The sequence below is a fragment of the Ambystoma mexicanum genome, chromosome 1p (assembly GCF_040938575.1).
Source record: "Ambystoma mexicanum isolate Mex_15411 chromosome 1p, UKY_AmexF1_1, whole genome shotgun sequence".
Taxonomy (NCBI): domain Eukaryota; kingdom Metazoa; phylum Chordata; class Amphibia; order Caudata; family Ambystomatidae; genus Ambystoma; species Ambystoma mexicanum.
Window position 1 is genome coordinate 1,025,946,684 of NC_090921.1, and position 13,732 is coordinate 1,025,960,415.

At 41.5% G+C, this 13,732-nt stretch overlaps 5 non-coding genes across 5 annotated transcripts; all 5 read right to left on the reverse strand.

Annotated features, from left to right (window-relative positions):
- Positions 1–607: 607 nt before the first annotated feature.
- On the reverse strand, positions 608–693 carry TRNAY-GUA (transfer RNA tyrosine (anticodon GUA)). The gene is given in 2 exon segments: positions 608–643; positions 657–693. It is a non-coding gene; the product is annotated as a tRNA-Tyr (tRNA).
- A 3,107-nt stretch (positions 694–3,800) lies between these two features.
- TRNAY-GUA (transfer RNA tyrosine (anticodon GUA)) lies at positions 3,801–3,886 on the reverse strand. Its single transcript is given in 2 exon segments — positions 3,801–3,836; positions 3,850–3,886. It is a non-coding gene; the product is annotated as a tRNA-Tyr (tRNA).
- A 4,381-nt stretch (positions 3,887–8,267) lies between these two features.
- On the reverse strand, positions 8,268–8,353 carry TRNAY-GUA (transfer RNA tyrosine (anticodon GUA)). Its single transcript is given in 2 exon segments — positions 8,268–8,303; positions 8,317–8,353. It is a non-coding gene; the product is annotated as a tRNA-Tyr (tRNA).
- Positions 8,354–10,170: 1,817 nt separating this feature from the next.
- On the reverse strand, positions 10,171–10,256 carry TRNAY-GUA (transfer RNA tyrosine (anticodon GUA)). Its single transcript is given in 2 exon segments — positions 10,171–10,206; positions 10,220–10,256. It is a non-coding gene; the product is annotated as a tRNA-Tyr (tRNA).
- Positions 10,257–12,707: 2,451 nt separating this feature from the next.
- TRNAY-GUA (transfer RNA tyrosine (anticodon GUA)) lies at positions 12,708–12,793 on the reverse strand. The gene is given in 2 exon segments: positions 12,708–12,743; positions 12,757–12,793. It is a non-coding gene; the product is annotated as a tRNA-Tyr (tRNA).
- Between the last annotated feature and the right edge of the window lie 939 nt (positions 12,794–13,732).

Genomic DNA, 13,732 nt, shown 5'->3' on the forward strand with positions numbered 1-13,732 from the left:
CAGCAACCTAAGGATGCCTGTTTTACCACTACAGTCCTCCGCTCTACCAACTGAGCTATCAAAGGCTTGGCAAATCAACTCTAGCAAACTCAATACGAGCTTCCACTTCAACCGTCGACTTGTAAACATCTCTTGCAATTCGTGCAAAATACTACAAATTTGGCTTGTGAGGTTCCCGAATTGAGTAAAAGCACATCAGTTCCCAATTAAAAAAATGACCCCTTCCGCAGTCTCCCGCATGTTACTGACCACCATACTAAGGGGGAAAAGTTGAAAGGCGGCACCTCACAGGCCATCTCCTCAGAGTATTCAGCCGCGTTGGGCCTTGACAATATTTTATAGTGTTCTCTCATTTCCCTTGAGAAATCAAGATTGTCAAGGGGATTCTGCTGTTTTGCCAGTTCATAGCAAGAGATGGGGATCCAAAACACCTCACAGGAAACCAATGAAGATTCGTGTTGGACAGAAAAATAACATGGTCACAGCCTCAAAGCAAAAGGCATCTATTTTCAGTGATGAAATATAATATAATTATAAATTGTCTGCTATTTTACTTTCCAAGTATTTTACTTTCCAAGTATTCAATAAAATGTGCATTTGGCAAAAGTCCTTCGAGCCGGATTTGAACCAGCGACCTAAGGATGCCTGTTTTACCACTACAGTCCTCCGCTCTACCAACTGAGCTATCGAAGGCTTGGCAAATCAGTCTCTAGCAAGCTCAATACGAGCTTCCACTTCAACCGTCGACATTCAAACATCTCTTGCAATTCGTGCAAAATACTACAAATTTGGCTTGTGAGGTTCCCGAATTGAGTAAAAGCACATCAGTTCACAATTAAAAAAATGACCCCCTCCGCAGTCTCCCGCATGTTACTGACCACCATACTAAGGAGGAAAAGTTGAAAGGCGGCGCCTCACAGGCCATCTCCTCAGAGTATTCATCAGTGTTCGGCCTTGACAATATTTTAATATCTTGGATGGTGTATAGTGTTCTCCCATTTCCCTTGAGAAATCAAGATTGTCAAGGGGATTCTGCTGTTTTGTCAGTTCATAGCAAGAGATGGGGATCCAAAATACCTCACAGGAAACCAACGAAGATTGGTGTCGGACAGAAAAATAACGTGGCCACAGCCTCAAAGCAAAAGGCATCTATTTTCAGTGATGAAATATAATATAATTATAAATTGTCTGTTATTTTACTTTCCAAGTATTTTACTTTCCAAGTATTCAATAAAATGTGCTTTTGGCAAAAGTACTTTGAGCCGGATTTGAACCAGCAACCTAAGGATGCCTGTTTTACCACTACAGTCCTCCGCTCTACCAACTGAGCTATCAAAGGCTTGGCAAATCAACTCTAGCAAACTCAATACGAGCTTCTACTTCAACCGTCGACTTGTAAACATCTCTTGCAATTCGTGCAAAATACTACAAATTTGGCTTGTGAGGTTCCCGAATTGAGTAAAAGCACATCAGTTCCCAATTAAAAAAATGACCCCCTCTGCAGTCCTCCGCATGTTACTGACCACCATACTAAGGGGGAAAAGTTGAAAGGCGGCACCTCACAGGCCATCTCCTCAGAGTATTCAGCCGCGTTGGGCCTTGACAATATTTTATAGTGTTCTCTCATTTCCCTTGAGAAATCAAGATTGTCAAGGGGATTCTGCTGTTTTGCCAGTTCATAGCAAGAGATGGGGATCCAAAACACCTCACAGGAAACCAATGAAGATTTGTGTTGGACAGAAAAATAACGTGGCCACAGCCTCAAAGCAAAAGGCATCTATTTTCAGTGATGAAATATAATATAATTATAAATTGTCTGTTATTTTACTTTCCAAGTATTTTACTTTCCAAGTATTCAATAAAATGTGCATTTGGCAAAAGTACTTTGAGCCGGATTTGAACCAGCAACCTAAGGATGCCTGTTTTACCACTACAGTCCTCCGCTCTACCAACTGAGCTATCAAAGGCTTGGCAAATCAACTCTAGCAAACTCAATACGAGCTTCCACTTCAACCGTCGACTTGTAAACATCTCTTGCAATTCGTGCAAAATACTACAAATTTGGCTTGTGAGGTTCCCGAATTGAGTAAAAGCACATCAGTTCCCAATTAAAAAAATGACCCCCTCCGCAGTCTCCCGCATGTTACTGACCACCATACTAAGGGGGAAAAGTTGAAAGACGGCGCCTCACAGGCCATCTCCTCAGAGTATTCAGCCGTGTTGGGCCTTGACAATATTTTAATATCTTGGATGGTGTATACTGTTCTCTCATTTCCCTTGAGAAATCAAGATTGTCAAGGGGATTCTGCTGTTTTGCCAGTTCATAGCAAGAGATGGGGATCCAAAACACCTGACAGGAAACCAATGAAGATTCGTGTTGGACAGAAAAATAACGTGGCCACAGCCTCAAAGCAAAAGGCATCTATTTTCAGTGATGAAATATAATATAATTATAAATTGTCTGTTATTTTACTTTCCAAGTATTTTACTTTCCAAGTATTCAATAAAATGTGCATTTGGCAAAAGTCCTTCGAGCCGGATTTGGACCAGCGACCTAAGGATGCCTGTTTTACCACTACAGTCCTCCGCTGTACCAACTGAGCTATCGAAGGCTTGGCAAATCAGTCTCTAGCAAGCTCAATACGAGCTTCCACTTCAACCGTCGACTTGTAAACATCTCTTGCAATTCGTGCAAAATACTACAAATTTGGCTTGTGAGGTTCCCGAATTGAGTAAAAGCACATCAGTTCCCAATTAAAAAAATGACCCCCGCCGCAGTCTCCCGCATGTTACTGACCACCATACTAAGGGGGAAAAGTTGAAAGGCGGCACCTCACAGGCCATCTCCTCAGAGTATTCAGCCGCGTTGGGCCTTGACAATATTTTAATATCTTGGATGGTGTATAGTGTTCTCTCATTTCCCTTGAGAAATCAAGATTGTCAAGGGGATTCTGCTGTTTTGCCAGTTCATAGCAAGAGATGGGGATCCAAAACACCTGACAGGAAACCAATGAAGATTTGTGTTGGACAGAAAAATAACATGGCCACAGCCTCAAAGCAAAAGGCATCTATTTTCAGTGATGAAATATAATATAATTATAAATTGTCTGTTATTTTACTTTCCAAGTATTTTACTTTCCAAGTATTCAATAAAATGTGCATTTGGCAAAAGTACTTTGAGCCGGATTTGAACCAGCAACCTAAGGATGCTTGTTTTACCACTACAGTCCTCCGCTCTACCAACTGAGCTATCAAAGGTTTGGCAAATCAGCTCTAGCAAACTCAATACGAGCTTCCACTTCAACCGTCGACTTGTAAACATCTCTTGCAATTCGTGCAAAATACTACAAATTTGGCTTGTGAGGTTCCCGAATTGAGTAAAAGCACATCAGTTCCCAATTAAAAAAACGACCCCCTCTGCAGTCTCCCGCATGTTACTGACCACCATACTAAGGGGGAAAAGTTGAAAGGCGGCACCTCACAGGCCATCTCCTCAGAGTATTCAGCCGCGTTGGGCCTTGACAATATTTTATAGTGTTCTCTCATTTCCCTTGAGAAATCAAGATTGTCAAGGGGATTCTGCTGTTTTGCCAGTTCATAGCAAGAGATGGGGATCCAAAACACCTCACAGGAAACCAATGAAGATTCGTGTTGGACAGAAAAATAACATGGTCACAGCCTCAAAGCAAAAGGCATCTATTTTCAGTGATGAAATATAATATAATTATAAATTGTCTGCTATTTTACTTTCCAAGTATTTTACTTTCCAAGTATTCAATAAAATGTGCATTTGGCAAAAGTCCTTCGAGCCGGATTTGAACCAGCGACCTAAGGATGCCTGTTTTACCACTACAGTCCTCCGCTCTACCAACTGAGCTATCGAAGGCTTAGCAAATCAGTCTCTAGCAAGCTCAATACGAGCTTCTACTTCAACCGTCGACATTCAAACATCTCTTGCAATTCGTGCAAAATACTACAAATTTGGCTTGTGAGGTTCCCAAATTGAGTAAAAGCACATCAGTTCACAATTAAAAAAATGACCCCCTCCGCAGTCTCCCGCATGTTACTGACCACCATACTAAGGAGGAAAAGTTGAAAGGCGGCGCCTCACAGGCCATCTCCTCAGAGTATTCATCAGTGTTCGGCCTTGACAATATTTTAATATCTTGGATGGTGTATAGTGTTCTCCCATTTCCCTTGAGAAATCAAGATTGTCAAGGGGATTCTGCTGTTTTGTCAGTTCATAGCAAGAGATGGGGATCCAAAATACCTCACAGGAAACCAACGAAGATTGGTGTCGGACAGAAAAATAACGTGGCCACAGCCTCAAAGCAAAAGGCATCTATTTTCAGTGATGAAATATAATATAATTATAAATTGTCTGTTATTTTACTTTCCAAGTATTTTACTTTCCAAGTATTCAATAAAATGTGCATTTGGCAAAAGTACTTTGAGCCGGATTTGAACCAGCAACCTAAGGATGCCTGTTTTACCACTACAGTCCTCCGCTCTACCAACTGAGCTATCAAAGGCTTGGCAAATCAACTCTAGCAAACTCAATACGAGCTTCCACTTCAACCGTCGACTTGTAAACATCTCTTGCAATTCGTGCAAAATACTACAAATTTGGCTTGTGAGGTTCCCGAATTGAGTAAAAGCACATCAGTTCCCAATTAAAAAAATGACCCCCTCTGCAGTCCTCCGCATGTTACTGACCACCATACTAAGGGGGAAAAGTTGAAAGGCGGCACCTCACAGGCCATCTCCTCAGAGTATTCAGCCGCGTTGGGCCTTGACAATATTTTATAGTGTTCTCTCATTTCCCTTGAGAAATCAAGATTGTCAAGGGGATTCTGCTGTTTTGCCAGTTCATAGCAAGAGATGGGGATCCAAAACACCTCACAGGAAACCAATGAAGATTTGTGTTGGACAGAAAAATAACGTGGCCACAGCCTCAAAGCAAAAGGCATCTATTTTCAGTGATGAAATATAATATAATTATAAATTGTCTGTTATTTTACTTTCCAAGTATTTTACTTTCCAAGTATTCAATAAAATGTGCATTTGGCAAAAGTACTTTGAGCCGGATTTGAACCAGCAACCTAAGGATGCCTGTTTTACCACTACAGTCCTCCGCTCTACCAACTGAGCTATCAAAGGCTTGGCAAATCAACTCTAGCAAACTCAATACGAGCTTCCACTTCAACCGTCGACTTGTAAACATCTCTTGCAATTCGTGCAAAATACTACAAATTTGGCTTGTGAGGTTCCCGAATTGAGTAAAAGCACATCAGTTCCCAATTAAAAAAATGACCCCTTCCGCAGTCTCCCGCATGTTACTGACCACCATACTAAGGGGGAAAAGTTGAAAGGCGGCACCTCACAGGCCATCTCCTCAGAGTATTCAGCCGCGTTGGGCCTTGACAATATTTTATAGTGTTCTCTCATTTCCCTTGAGAAATCAAGATTGTCAAGGGGATTCTGCTGTTTTGCCAGTTCATAGCAAGAGATGGGGATCCAAAACACCTCACAGGAAACCAATGAAGATTCGTGTTGGACAGAAAAATAACATGGTCACAGCCTCAAAGCAAAAGGCATCTATTTTCAGTGATGAAATATAATATAATTATAAATTGTCTGCTATTTTACTTTCCAAGTATTTTACTTTCCAAGTATTCAATAAAATGTGCATTTGGCAAAAGTCCTTCGAGCCGGATTTGAACCAGCGACCTAAGGATGCCTGTTTTACCACTACAGTCCTCCGCTCTACCAACTGAGCTATCGAAGACTTGGCAAATCAGTCTCTAGCAAGCTCAATACGAGCTTCCACTTCAACCGTCGACATTCAAACATCTCTTGCAATTCGTGCAAAATACTACAAATTTGGCTTGTGAGGTTCCCGAATTGAGTAAAAGCACATCAGTTCACAATTAAAAAAATGACCCCCTCCGCAGTCTCCCGCATGTTACTGACCACCATACTAAGGAGGAAAAGTTGAAAGGCGGCGCCTCACAGGCCATCTCCTCAGAGTATTCATCAGTGTTCGGCCTTGACAATATTTTAATATCTTGGATGGTGTATAGTGTTCTCCCATTTCCCTTGAGAAATCAAGATTGTCAAGGGGATTCTGCTGTTTTGTCAGTTCATAGCAAGAGATGGGGATCCAAAATACCTCACAGGAAACCAACGAAGATTGGTGTCGGACAGAAAAATAACGTGGCCACAGCCTCAAAGCAAAAGGCATCTATTTTCAGTGATGAAATATAATATAATTATAAATTGTCTGTTATTTTACTTTCCAAGTATTTTACTTTCCAAGTATTCAATAAAATGTGCTTTTGGCAAAAGTACTTTGAGCCGGATTTGAACCAGCAACCTAAGGATGCCTGTTTTACCACTACAGTCCTCCGCTCTACCAACTGAGCTATCAAAGGCTTGGCAAATCAACTCTAGCAAACTCAATACGAGCTTCTACTTCAACCGTCGACTTGTAAACATCTCTTGCAATTCGTGCAAAATACTACAAATTTGGCTTGTGAGGTTCCCGAATTGAGTAAAAGCACATCAGTTCCCAATTAAAAAAATGACCCCCTCTGCAGTCCTCCGCATGTTACTGACCACCATACTAAGGGGGAAAAGTTGAAAGGCGGCACCTCACAGGCCATCTCCTCAGAGTATTCAGCCGCGTTGGGCCTTGACAATATTTTATAGTGTTCTCTCATTTCCCTTGAGAAATCAAGATTGTCAAGGGGATTCTGCTGTTTTGCCAGTTCATAGCAAGAGATGGGGATCCAAAACACCTCACAGGAAACCAATGAAGATTTGTGTTGGACAGAAAAATAACGTGGCCACAGCCTCAAAGCAAAAGGCATCTATTTTCAGTGATGAAATATAATATAATTATAAATTGTCTGTTATTTTACTTTCCAAGTATTTTACTTTCCAAGTATTCAATAAAATGTGCATCTGGCAAAAGTACTTTGAGCCGGATTTGAACCAGCAACCTAAGGATGCCTGTTTTACCACTACAGTCCTCCGCTCTACCAACTGAGCTATCAAAGGCTTGGCAAATCAACTCTAGCAAACTCAATACGAGCTTCCACTTCAACCGTCGACTTGTAAACATCTCTTGCAATTCGTGCAAAATACTACAAATTTGGCTTGTGAGGTTCCCGAATTGAGTAAAAGCACATCAGTTCCCAATTAAAAAAATGACCCCCTCCGCAGTCTCCCGCATGTTACTGACCACCATACTAAGGGGGAAAAGTTGAAAGACGGCGCCTCACAGGCCATCTCCTCAGAGTATTCAGCCGTGTTGGGCCTTGACAATATTTTAATATCTTGGATGGTGTATACTGTTCTCTCATTTCCCTTGAGAAATCAAGATTGTCAAGGGGATTCTGCTGTTTTGCCAGTTCATAGCAAGAGATGGGGATCCAAAACACCTGACAGGAAACCAATGAAGATTCGTGTTGGACAGAAAAATAACGTGGCCACAGCCTCAAAGCAAAAGGCATCTATTTTCAGTGATGAAATATAATATAATTATAAATTGTCTGTTATTTTACTTTCCAAGTATTTTACTTTCCAAGTATTCAATAAAATGTGCATTTGGCAAAAGTCCTTCGAGCCGGATTTGGACCAGCGACCTAAGGATGCCTGTTTTACCACTACAGTCCTCCGCTGTACCAACTGAGCTATCGAAGGCTTGGCAAATCAGTCTCTAGCAAGCTCAATACGAGCTTCCACTTCAACCGTCGACTTGTAAACATCTCTTGCAATTCGTGCAAAATACTACAAATTTGGCTTGTGAGGTTCCCGAATTGAGTAAAAGCACATCAGTTCCCAATTAAAAAAATGACCCCCGCCGCAGTCTCCCGCATGTTACTGACCACCATACTAAGGGGGAAAAGTTGAAAGGCGGCACCTCACAGGCCATCTCCTCAGAGTATTCAGCCGCGTTGGGCCTTGACAATATTTTAATATCTTGGATGGTGTATAGTGTTCTCTCATTTCCCTTGAGAAATCAAGATTGTCAAGGGGATTCTGCTGTTTTGCCAGTTCATAGCAAGAGATGGGGATCCAAAACACCTCACAGGAAACCAATGAAGATTCGTGTTGGACAGAAAAATAACATGGTCACAGCCTCAAAGCAAAAGGCATCTATTTTCAGTGATGAAATATAATATAATTATAAATTGTCTGCTATTTTACTTTCCAAGTATTTTACTTTCCAAGTATTCAATAAAATGTGCATTTGGCAAAAGTCCTTCGAGCCGGATTTGAACCAGCGACCTAAGGATGCCTGTTTTACCACTACAGTCCTCCGCTCTACCAACTGAGCTATCGAAGGCTTAGCAAATCAGTCTCTAGCAAGCTCAATACGAGCTTCTACTTCAACCGTCGAAATTCAAACATCTCTTGCAATTCGTGCAAAATACTACAAATTTGGCTTGTGAGGTTCCCAAATTGAGTAAAAGCACATCAGTTCACAATTAAAAAAATGACCCCCTCCGCAGTCTCCCGCATGTTACTGACCACCATACTAAGGAGGAAAAGTTGAAAGGCGGCGCCTCACAGGCCATCTCCTCAGAGTATTCATCAGTGTTCGGCCTTGACAATATTTTAATATCTTGGATGGTGTATAGTGTTCTCCCATTTCCCTTGAGAAATCAAGATTGTCAAGGGGATTCTGCTGTTTTGTCAGTTCATAGCAAGAGATGGGGATCCAAAAATACCTCACAGGAAACCAACGAAGATTGGTGTCCGACAGAAAAATAACGTGGCCACAGCCTCAAAGCAAAAGGCATCTATTTTCAGTGATGAAATATAATATAATTATAAATTCTCTGTTATTTTACTTTCCAAGTATTTTACTTTCCAAGTATTCAATAAAATGTGCATTTGGCAAAAGTACTTTGAGCCGGATTTGAACCAGCAACCTAAGGATGCCTGTTTTACCACTACAGTCCTCCGCTCTACCAACTGAGCTATCAAAGGCTTGGCAAATCAACTCTAGCAAACTCAATACGAGCTTCCACTTCAACCGTCGACTTGTAAACATCTCTTGCAATTCGTGCAAAATACTACAAATTTGGCTTGTGAGGTTCCCGAATTGAGTAAAAGCACATCAGTTCCCAATTAAAAAAATGACCCCCTCTGCAGTCCTCCGCATGTTACTGACCACCATACTAAGGGGGAAAAGTTGAAAGGCGGCACCTCACAGGCCATCTCCTCAGAGTATTCAGCCGCGTTGGGCCTTGACAATATTTTATAGTGTTCTCTCATTTCCCTTGAGAAATCAAGATTGTCAAGGGGATTCTGCTGTTTTGCCAGTTCATAGCAAGAGATGGGGATCCAAAACACCTCACAGGAAACCTATGAAGATTTGTGTTGGACAGAAAAATAACGTGGCCACAGCCTCAAAGCAAAAGGCATCTATTTTCAGTGATGAAATATAATATAATTATAAATTGTCTGTTATTTTACTTTCCAAGTATTTTACTTTCCAAGTATTCAATAAAATGTGCATTTGGCAAAAGTACTTTGAGCCGGATTTGAACCAGCAACCTAAGGATGCCTGTTTTACCACTACAGTCCTCCGCTCTACCAACTGAGCTATCAAAGGCTTGGCAAATCAACTCTAGCAAACTCAATACGAGCTTCCACTTCAACCGTCGACTTGTAAACATCTCTTGCAATTCGTGCAAAATACTACAAATTTGGCTTGTGAGGTTCCCGAATTGAGTAAAAGCACATCAGTTCCCAATTAAAAAAATGACCCCCTCCGCAGTCTCCCGCATGTTACTGACCACCATACTAAGGGGGAAAAGTTGAAAGGCGGCACCTCACAGGCCATCTCCTCAGAGTATTCAGCCGCGTTGGGCCTTGACAATATTTTATAGTGTTCTCTCATTTCCCTTGAGAAATCAAGATTGTCAAGGGGATTCTGCTGTTTTGCCAGTTCATAGCAAGAGATGGGGATCCAAAACACCTCACAGGAAACCAATGAAGATTCGTGTTGGACAGAAAAATAACATGGTCACAGCCTCAAAGCAAAAGGCATCTATTTTCAGTGATGAAATAAAATATAATTATAAATTGTCTGCTATTTTACTTTCCAAGTATTTTACTTTCCAAGTATTCAATAAAATGTGCATTTGGCAAAAGTCCTTCGAGCCGGATTTGAACCAGCGACCTAAGGATGCCTGTTTTACCACTACAGTCCTCCGCTCTACCAACTGAGCTATCGAAGGCTTGGCAAATCAGTCTCTAGCAAGCTCAATACGAGCTTCCACTTCAACCGTCGACATTCAAACATCTCTTGCAATTCATGCAAAATACTACAAATTTGGCTTGTGAGGTTCCCGAATTGAGTAAAAGCACATCAGTTCACAATTAAAAAAATGACCCCCTCCGCAGTCTCCCGCATGTTACTGACCACCATACTAAGGGGGAAAAGTTGAAAGGCGGCACCTCACAGGCCATCTCCTCAGAGTATTCAGCCGCGTTGGGCCTTGACAATATTTTAATATCTTGGATGGTGTATAGTGTTCTCTCATTTCCCTTGAGAAATCAAGATTGTCAAGGGGATTCTGCTGTTTTGCCAGTTCATAGCAAGAGATGGGGATCCAAAACACCTCACAGGAAACCAATGAAGATTCGTGTTGGACAGAAAAATAACATGGTCACAGCCTCAAAGCAAAAGGCATCTATTTTCAGTGATGAAATATAATATAATTATAAATTGTCTGTTATTTTACTTTCCAAGTATTTTACTTTCCAAGTATTCAATAAAATGTGCATTTGGCAAAAGTCCTTCGAGCCGGATTTGGACCAGCGACCTAAGGATGCCTGTTTTACCACTACAGTCCTCCGCTGTACCAACTGAGCTATCGAAGGCTTGGCAAATCAGTCTCTAGCAAGCTCAATACGAGCGTCCACTTCAACCGTCGACATTCAAACATCTCTTGCAATTCGTGCAAAATACTACAAATTTGGCTTGTGAGGTTCCCGAATTGAGTAAAAGCACATCAGTTCACAATTAAAAAAATGACCCCCTCCGCAGTCTCCCGCATGTTACTGACCACCATACTAAGGAGGAAAAGTTGAAAGGCGGCGCCTCACAGGCCATCTCCTCAGAGTATTCATCAGTGTTCGGCCTTGACAATATTTTAATATCTTGGATGGTGTATAGTGTTCTCCCATTTCCCTTGAGAAATCAAGATTGTCAAGGGGATTCTGCTGTTTTGTCAGTTCATAGCAAGAGATGGGGATCCAAAATACCTCACAGGAAACCAACGAAGATTGGTGTCGGACAGAAAAATAACGTGGCCACAGCCTCAAAGCAAAAGGCATCTATTTTCAGTGATGAAATATAATATAATTATAAATTGTCTGTTATTTTACTTTCCAAGTATTTTACTTTCCAAGTATTCAATAAAATGTGCATTTGGCAAAGTCCTTTGAGCCGGATTTGAACCAGCGACGAGCTATCGAAGGCTTGGCAAATCATTCTCTAGCAAACTCAATACGAGCTTCCACTTCAACCGTCGACTTGTAAACATCTCTTGCAATTCGTGCAAAATACTACAAATTTGGCTTGTGAGGTTCCCGAATTGAGTAAAAGCACATCAGTTCCCAATTAAAAAAATGACCCCCTCTGCAGTCTCCCGCATGTTACTGACCACCATACTAAGGGGGAAAAGTTGAAAGGCGCGCCTCACAGGCCATCTCCTCAGAGTATTCAGCCGTGTTGGGCCTTGACAATATTTTAATATCTTGGATGGTGTATAGTGTTCTCCCATTTCCCTTGAGAAATCAAGATTGTCAAGGGGATTCTGCTGTTTTGTCAGTTCATAGCAAGAGATGGGGATCCAAAACACCTCACAGGAAACCAACGAAGATTGGTGTCGGACAGAAACATAACGTGGCCACAGCCTCAAAGCAAAAGGCATCTATTTTCAGTGATGAAATATAATATAATTATAAATTGTCTGTTATTTTATTTTCCAAGCATTTTACTTTCCAAGTATTCAATAAAATTTGCATTTGGCAAAAGTCCTTCAATCTGGATTTGAACCAGCGACCTAAGGATGCCTGTTTTACCACTACAGTCCTCTGCTCTACCAACTGAGCTATCGAAGGCTTGGAAAATCAGTCTCTAGCAAGCTCAATACGAGCTTCCACTTCAACCGTCGACATTCAAACATCTCTTGCAATTCGTGCAAAATACTACAAATTTGGCTTGTGAGGTTCCCGAATTGAGTAAAAGCATATCAGTTCACAATTAAAAAAATGACCCCCTCCGCAGTCTCCCGCATGTTACTGACCACCATACTAAGGGGGAAAAGTTGAAAGGCGGCGCCTCACAGGCCATCTCCTCAGAGTATTCAGCCGTGTTGGGCCTTGACAATATTTTAATATCTTGGATGGTGTACAGTGTTCTCTCATTTCCCTTGAGAAATCAAGATTGTCAAGGGGATTCTGCTGTTTTGCCAGTTCATAGCAAGAGATGGGGATCCAAAACACCTCACATGAAACCAATGAAGATTCGTGTTGGACAGAAACATAACGTGGCCACAGCCTCAAAGCAAAAGGCATCTATTTTCAGTGATGAAATATAATATAATTATAAATTGTCTGTTATTTTACTTTCCAAGTATTTTACTTTCCAAGTATTCAATAAAATTTGCATTTGGCAAAAGTCCTTCGAGCCGGATTTGAACCAGCGACCTAAGGATGCCTGTTGTACCACTACAGTCCTCCGCTCTACCAACTGAGCTATCGAAGGCTTGGCAAATCATTCTCTAGCAAACTCAATACGAGCTTCCACTTCAACCGTCGACCTGTAAACATCTCTTGCAATTCGTGCAAAATACTACAAATTTGGCTTGTGAGGTTCCCGAATTGAGTAAAAGCACATCAGTTCCCAATTAAAAAAATGACCCCCTCTGCAGTCTCCCGCATGTTACTGACCACCATACTATAGGGAGGGAAAAGTAGAAAAGCGCGCCGCACAGGCCATCTCCTCAGAGTATTCAGCCGTGTTGGGCCTTGACAATATTTTAATATCTTGGATGGTGTATAGTGTTCTCCCATTTTCCCTTGAGAAATCAAGATTGTCAAGGGGATTCTGCTGTTTTGTCAGTTCATAGCAAGAGATGGGGATCCAAAACACCTCACAGGAAACCAATGAAGATTGGTGTCGGACAGAAACATAACGTGGCCACAGCCTCAAAGCAAAAGGCATCTATTTTCAGTGATGAAATATAATATAATTATAAATTGTCTGCTATTTTATTTTCCAAGCATTTTACTTTCCAAGTATTCAATAAAATTTGCATTTGGCAAAAGTCCTTCAATCTGGATTTGAACCAGCGACCTAAGGATGCCTGTTTTACCACTACAGTCCTCTGCTCTACCAACTGAGCTATCGAAGGCTTGGCAAATCAGTCTCTAGCAAGCTCAATACGAGCTTCCACTTCAACCGTCGACATTCAAACATCTCTTGCAATTCGTGCAAAATACTACAAATTTGGCTTGTGAGGTTCCCGAATTGAGTAAAAGCACATCAGTTCACAATTAAAAAAATGACCCCCTCCGCAGTCTCCCGCATGTTACTGACCACCATACTAAGGGGGAAAAGTTGAAAGGCGGCGCCTCACAGGCCATCTCCTCAGAGTATTCAGCCGTGTTGGGCCTTGACAATATTTTAATATCTTGGATGGTG